Here is an 8,331-nt window from a genome sequence, read left to right as displayed (position 1 = left end):
GCTCGCATGTGGAGCAGATCGCATAATAATTCATATCAAAAGCAATATCGATATCACATTCATAAATTGTCCATGCACTCTCCATTCATTTGTAATTTTGGCTGCTATTTTGGGAGTGATTCTGGTGTCCAAGTCGCAAGAAAACATCGGTAAAGTACCATTTTCATACCTTTTGATATATTTCTTTGACATTTATTCATTGATTATAAATTAGAAATTGATATCTTGTAGTTGATAAATCCTTAGTGTGTAAATTCGATGTAAAAAAGCACATCGAAGTCTTGACAATTAATCGACAAAAGGGAGGATGTGATAACACATGCGAGCTCACACTACCGTCAGTGAATGGGGATAGTAAATGTCAGAAATTGTTAAAGGGGAATCCAACCCAAATGAAAACGTGTTTTTATAAGGAAAAGAAAAATCAGACAAGTTGTTAGGTGAAAGTTTGAACAATATTGGACAATTAACAAGAAAGTTATGAAGTTTCAAAAGTTGTAAATATTGGTAATCACTATACCCATGGACACTTCAAATTGGCCGCATATGGGATGTCATAGTGATGTAAGGCAAGGACTATTCTTCCATGTACTCCAATACATATTATGGCTAAAATGTCATTTTTCCCAAAAGTTTATTTCAAATTATAATTTTCTTTCATGAGGACATAAAATAATATACTACCTGGGTTATATTTAGATTACTGCCCCAAGGGAATGGGTACTTAGGATAAAACCACAAATCCCTGATAATAAAGTACATGGCCTATGGGAAAGTTGTCCTTGCCACTTGTCATAATTTACTTACCCAATTGCCAATTTGAAATCTACATAGTATTAGTGATCTCAATTTTAAAGCAGCTATAACTTTCTTATTGCTTGTCCGATTTCTTTCAAACTTTCACCATTCTGTTTAATTTATTTTTCTCATTCCCAACAGAACATGTTATGGCCAAGGCTGGATTCCCCTTTAAATAAATCCCTAGAAACAACTGTTATTCCTGTCTTATCAACGGGGGTGCTGTCCAGGGTATTCCAGGGTAGCACTGGCCAGCAAGGTTGAGGTGTACAGCACTCAAAATAATGGCCGAAACACCTGTGATCCATGGTGTGCTGCTGATGACCCGTTGACATCTGCAGAATTTAAGATCTTTCTCATTTCTAAAATGTTATTTTCTACTAAAACTAGGGTGTCCAGATGATTTTTCTATTTGTTTTATTAGGCATATCTAGGCATTTTCATATCTGAAATAGAGAAGAAATCATCTATCTAAGACAACTTACCAGGGTTAGATGTTGTAAAATCATTCAGGAAAGCTATAATTTGAGGTAGAAATTTCTGTTTTTACCGAAGAAAAAATCACCGATATTACTATTATTACGCGCGAGACCTTGAAAATCATGTTCTAGCAGTGCGGCGAAAGTATGCCAGGACATGTACCTGGCGACCAATAAGCATAGACGCACGCCAGTCGCTTCATGAAAATTGCTGCCGTGATGCGTTTAGTATGTATGGTCTATTACTTAGTTCGATCAAAATTGCATAGATTCAAGAGCGGCGATTTATCAAATTAAACACTTGTGTTTCCTGATATTTCCTTCCTTGTTTCTTTTTTTTAATGTTGTACTTCATTCCCTCGTTTCTTCCTTTCCTTTTTTTTTGTCTTTCTCTCCTTTCCCTTTTTTTTTGTCTTTCTTTCCAAATCCTTTCACTTACGTCCTTCCCGCTTTCTTTCTCTATCTCCCTCCTTCATTATTTCTTTTCGTTTCCTTGATTTTCTTTTTTCATTATGTTGTATTTAAATAATTATGTTAAATATAGAATTATATTATGAATGAAAGATATTTTTGAAATAAAAAATTAAATACTTCACTTTTCTTCTTTTTAGGTCTTTCTATTAATTTATTTGTCCTTTTCAATTTTCTTCATTTTTTTCCTTTTTTTCTCTCTCTCCGTCCTTTATTTTTCTTCTTTCTTTCATTCCTTCATTTTCTTTTCTTTTTTTATAATGCTGTATTAAATATATATTCGTGTTATACATAAAATGATATAATGGTGGAAAGATATTTTGAAATAAATAAAATATAATTAAGAAAAAAATAAATGCTTCACTAATTATTTCAGATGTGTATTCATCATAGGATCGAGCCACTGGAGGGAGATTATCTTTTTTAATATTTTAATTTTTAGAAGTATCCTTTCTTGAGATGTTTATATGAGTGTAAACTCTTTGAGTTCATGTTTGGTCATTTTGAATAATAATTTAAATTATTGAAATGTTTAAATTTATATTTCTCAACCATTTTATTTGTATTTTGATGAATATGCAATCTGGCCTTGGAATAAAATTGACTACTGAATTAGAATATCCTCCTTTCTTTATTATTTTTCTTTTTCTTTCTTTCTTTCAATTGTTTACTTCTGTTTTCTTTTCAGTGATTCCAGCTTTTTGATTTGATTTGATTTGATTTATTGATTTCCGTTTCACAACATAAGCATGATAAGTATAACAAAACAAGGTCGAAAATAATGCAAGACGTAATAAAATATACATAACATAATCTTAGATTTAAGGAACACAATTCAATAAATAATAAATAAAATATGACAATTGTATTTTAAAGTAAAACGGAGGGTCTTGCCGAAAAAAAGCAAAGCTTGTACAAAAGGCAAGCCCCTAAATAAACTTAGTTACATTACAAAAAAAATAGCATTAGGGAGAGAGGGGGAATGTGAGGGGGAGAAGAGGGGAGGGACAGAGAAGTGCAGGGTACATAACATAGAAAGAAAGCGGGCAGCAGGAGCAGGTACTTTGGCTAGTTGCAATTTTAAGAAGAAAACAGTAATAACAAATAATATTCAGTTATTCAGCATGATCTGCTTGCAACGAGTATTGCAATATTAACATTTTTTTCAGTTTGCGTTTAAAAATATTTATATTAGGAGATTCTTTAAAATCTTGAGGCAGAGAGTTCCAGTAGGCAGGCCCGGAAAAGACAAATGAATTCTTTGCAAATAGAGTTCTTGTTAATGGGAGATGATAATATTGTCGTTGCCTAGTTGGGTAACAGTGTACGGATGCATTTTTATGGAACATATTTGAGAAAATAGTGGGGAGATCGTCCTTGCTTAATTTGAACATAAATTGACTTAGTTCGAAGAGATATATGTCACTTACTTTGAGGATGTTATTTTCAAAAAATAAGATATCAGTATGTGATCTAAAGTGTGTTTGAAAAATTATTCTTAGAGCTTTTTTCTGGAGAAGTAATATTCTATTTAGTTGTGTTTGTATTGCACATCCCCAGGCAATTATTCCGTAATTTATATATGGTAGAATAAGTGTGTAGTATAGTGTTAACAAAGTTCGAGAAGGGAGAAAATGTTTGAGTTTATTAATAATTCCAATATTTCTAGAAATTGTTTTACATGTACTATCGATATGAGGCTTCCAGGATAATTTGTTGTCGATAAGGACACCCAAGAATCTGGTAGTGGAAACATTATTAAGAACGAAATTATCAAAGAAAATACTGTCTGGTAGAGTATTGATTTTATTACTAAAAAGCATGTAGTTTGTTTTCTGGTGATTAAGCGAAAGTTTGTTGGCCTTGATCCAATCTGTAACATTTGTTAGTTCAGAATTTATGATTCTAACGAGTTGGTTAATATCATCATGGGAAAAGAAAATATTGGAGTCGTCTGCAAAAAGTATAAATGAAAGTAAATCTGATGTATTTTTTATATCATTGATATAAGTAATAAAAAGAAGTGGGCCTAGTAGGCTACCCTGGGGGACACCGCAAGTAATTGGAAGAGTAGATGAAATGTTATTATTTACTGATACAAATTGGGTCCTATCAGTGAGGTAGCTCCTGAACCACTCCAAGGCCTTCCCTCTAACTCCATAATGACGTAGTTTATGAAGAAGAATTTCATGGTTTATAGTGTCGAAGGCCTTGGAGAAGTCCAGGAAAATACCGACAGTATGACAACTATTATCGATGGAAGTGGTGACTTTATTAATAAATGATAAAATTGCATGGGAAGTACTATGGTTTTCACGGAATCCAAATTGGAAGTTTGAAAAAATTTTGTGTAATTTGAAAAAAGCACTTGTTCTGGTATGGACAAGTTTTTCTAGAATTTTAGAAAGTGAGGTTAGTAAGGATATCGGACGATAGTTGGAAACGAGTTGGCTATCACCCTTTTTGAACAGTGGGATGACTTTGGAGATTTTCATGTTATTGGGGACCCGTCCAGTGCTAAGAGATGTGTTAAAGATATGTACTAATGGGTCAACGATGGCTGCAATAATTTTTTTTAGTAGAAAGTTAGGTATACCATCGTACCCCGGGCTTTTCTTATTCTGTAGATTGCTAACTATATTTAATATTTCCATCGAATTAGTAGGATTAAAAAACATGGAATTGGGGTTAGGGTCGTCGAGGAAATCGGAAAAAGATTTGTTAGTTCGAGGAATATTTTTAGCCAAGTTGTTGCCAACATTTGAAAAATACGAATTGAACTCTCTTGTGATTATATCAGTGTCGTCTGTGATAGTATTGTTTGATTTTATTTTTGTGATTGTAGAGCTTTTTTTCTTTTTGTTCAGTACATTATTGATAATCTTCCATGTATTTTTCATATCATTTTTGTAGATGTTTAATTTAGAAGTGTAGTATTCCCTTTTGGCAATACGTAATAATGTGGTAAGGGTGTTTTTATAACAAGTGTACTTAGAGCGAGAGTTTTCGCTTGGTTTAGAGATATATTTGTAATAAAGGTTATTTTTACGGTTAATAGATCGTAAGAGAGATTTAGTAATCCAGGGATGTATTGGGATCTTTTTATAATTTGATTTTCGGTTGGTAATAAGAGGAACATGGGTATCTAAAGAAGACGTTAATTTGGTTATAAAAGAATCGTAAGCTACATCAACGTCTGTGGAGTCAAAAATGGTCGACCAGTCTGTATTGTCTAAATCATTAATTAAATGGGAAATGCTATCATCGGTTATTTTACGATAGGAAGTATTATATGATTCATTCTTAAAAAGTTTATTTTTAGACAACTTCGCAAAAATTGAAAAGTGATCAGAAATATCACTAAGGACTATACCAGCTGTGGGGGTAGGGTAAGTTACATTACTAAAAATATTATCTATAATAGTTGCAGAAGTGCTAGTTACTCTCGTTGGTTTAGTAATTAGTGGTAAGAAAGAATTAGTCAAGAACATTTCGAGGAACTCTTGTGAGGTATTGTTAGTGTTACAATTTATTAAATTGATGTTGAAGTCCCCCATAAAAAAACATTCTTTATTTTTAAGAAATGGATTGATTAAAAACTCATTGAGGGTTTCCAGAAAATGTTGAGTATTTGAATTTGGAGGTCGGTATAAAACTCCCAGTATCAGATTTTTTCCTTTTGGGTTGATGATTTCTACAAAGAGTGATTCTAAAGATTCACTGGATAAAGTCATATTATTTATAAGATTATATTCGTATTGTTGGGGTATATAAAGTGCAACACCACCACCGGGTCTAAGGGTTCTGTTATTAACAACTAGATTAAAATCAGAGAGTTCAAAAAGAGAACAAGGATTTTCCGAAAACCACGTTTCAGTTAATCCAATGATTGAGTGTTTGGGAAACTGATTATTATCAAGAAATAATTTTAATTTGTCGAAATTTTTCTTGGCACTACGAATATTCAGATGGAGAAGAAAAATATCTTCTTCAAGATTGCTAGAATTAATGAAAGATTTAAAGTTTTGTTCTGTAAAATACTGTGAAGTATTAAGCTGCCCGCATGGGTCATTTGGGTCAAAGTTTGAGTTAAGATCAGCAGTATTATTATTCAGGTAGTTTTTTATATAAGTATCATAATAGGGGTTTTCTAACGTAGCGCCGTGTTGTGATGAAAGAGACAACAGGTCATCGTTGCATAACGAGCTGAATGGAAAGTCAGACAAATCAGCCGTCGGAGCTGGGAAGAATTACACTAGATACGCTAAGAATAGACATGCACGCCGCCATGCTCCTGCTCCTGTTGCTGTGCAAGAAGAGGGAAACGGAAGGAATGAAAGTATGCTGTGCAAGAGAAAAAGACAATACAAGTTTAAAGGAAGAAGAGTAAAATGGGAAGAGAAGAGATAAGAAACCCGAACCAGACCAGATACAAAAACGATCATTACGACTATGTGAATGTTGTAGGATAGAAGAGAGGGAGACGAGAAACAAATGAAACATACAAGATAAAAAATGAAAAAAAAAAAGAAAAAAAAAAGAAATCTAAAAAAGGGATGTAATTGAGAACGCTACAGACAAGGCCACGTGATAAGGGGGGAATAAGAATACTTTGCATTTCTCCCCTTAGGAAATATAAAATCGTTGATTATACCTTATGAAAACGATAACAATTCAGCAGATGTTAGATGAAACAAGTTTAAAAATCAGTTGTTAAACAGTGGAAACGTTCCTCACTATTTATGCACAACGCTGTCCACCACAATAGCCTCACAGTATTAACTGTATTAGTGTATGAAATCTTAAAGAACAAAATATATATTTATCAGTAGTAAACAACCAATTAAAAGTTCATATAGCAAACAACAATCAAAACAACGCTTTCACTGAGTAGTCATGACATATTGGATAAAAATAAGCCTATTCCAACAATCAGTGCTTTGTTATATGTTAACTATGTAATGACAGGAAGTTAAAAACCCCAATTATTGTAATTTTTGTCTGTATGCAATTGACAGTAGAGCAAGACCAAAATAAGTTGTTGTGTGGGTAGCGTTGCAAACAGTAGCAAAGGTATTGGAGGTCTGATTTATGCCTCCGGACACACAAAACGTACTTTCACACGTTTTGAATAGCGTATGAATTGACAAGAAAATTCATATAGAAAAACGATGATAACTTGAACCAGCTTCTTTTTTTTTAGGGGGGGGGGGTTCTCGTTCAGTTACTAAACGCTTTCCAATCGCTGTCGTGTTATGCAGGATCGAATTCAACCTTTCCGTCGTTATGCAATTAACTGCAACTAGTCAGAAATGAGGCCGTTGAATTCTAAGTGCAGTGCATCTACAATGATTGGAAGTTAAACAAGTATATGGGCTACTACTGTCATGATAATGCAATATGGTAATTGGTGAATGCTGCAGCTGACACAATGTCAAATATGCTTGAGAATCTGGAGCAAGGCAATTAAGGTACCCAAGAAAATTGCTATCTCTAGAGAAACATAATGAAAGCAATATTAGATTCAAAAGGTAATTTGTCGAAATTGTAAGCATTGTAATAAAATGCAAGAAAAGCATGCATCATTGGGAGCTGCCACATTCATCCAAGAAACGATATGCACCTCATGATTTGCTTTAGCAACCGTTTGTCTAAAAAGAATAAGGGCATACTGAAAGCATTCAGCTGACTCGACTGATATAGCGAATAAAATACTCAAGTATTTGGTATATTGTTCGAGTAATTGCATACATTAGACATGTTAAACGGATGGATACATGTTTTCATAACAGAAGGATACAAGGCCTGACAAGTTGATTCCCAGAAACGGACCATTCTTGATTTTTAAAAAAAGAGAACAGAATGTTTGCTAGCACCAAGTTCAGATTGTCATTGGTTATGTAATTAGATATACAAAATCTACATCAACGAATGTTACGTCGTTGATCGAGGATCAAGCGTTGCGTGTCGAGAACTGATCGCTATGTACAATTTGAAATACTCAGGGAAAGGAGATTATGACACGTAATAGTGGGGGGGGGGCGGGGGCGGGGTATCCGCAAGAGTGCGATATACGAGTTTGCATAACCAATATTGTAATGTATAGGTTTGGAAAATATAGAAAAAAATAAACTACTAGCATGTTGTCAGGTGAAGTCAAATATCATAATCTGCTCTAATCACTGGAATTAAACCAAGCAGTTGCTAACTAATATTGGAGAAGCATGACCAATGACAAATGGTAAAGACCTGGTATCAAATTGCTAAAAATTGAAAAAATGGGGGGGGGTACACCAATAGAAGAAAGGAAAAGAGGCAGGAGTTACATGCAAATACAACTTAAGAGAAGTAATTAGTTGTAAGAAGGGTTGGTAAACTTTATCAGCTAATAATCAACCAGTTGACCTCAGAGGTATCAGACTCATTTCATTAATTCGGTATAATTGAAATTCAAATTACAGTATATGCTACCTGAACTGAAGAGATGAATAAGGATTTGCAAGCGGTGCCCTCTTGCAAGCTAATATTTGGCATGTCCGAAACCACGTAATATAATTTCTTGTAATAGATTAGTGAGAGCTTT

This window comes from Lytechinus pictus, chromosome 15, assembly GCF_037042905.1.
Source record: "Lytechinus pictus isolate F3 Inbred chromosome 15, Lp3.0, whole genome shotgun sequence".
Taxonomy (NCBI): Eukaryota; Metazoa; Echinodermata; class Echinoidea; order Temnopleuroida; family Toxopneustidae; genus Lytechinus; species Lytechinus pictus.
The sequence above is the reverse complement of the archived record's forward strand: the minus strand, read 5'-3'. Positions refer to the sequence as shown.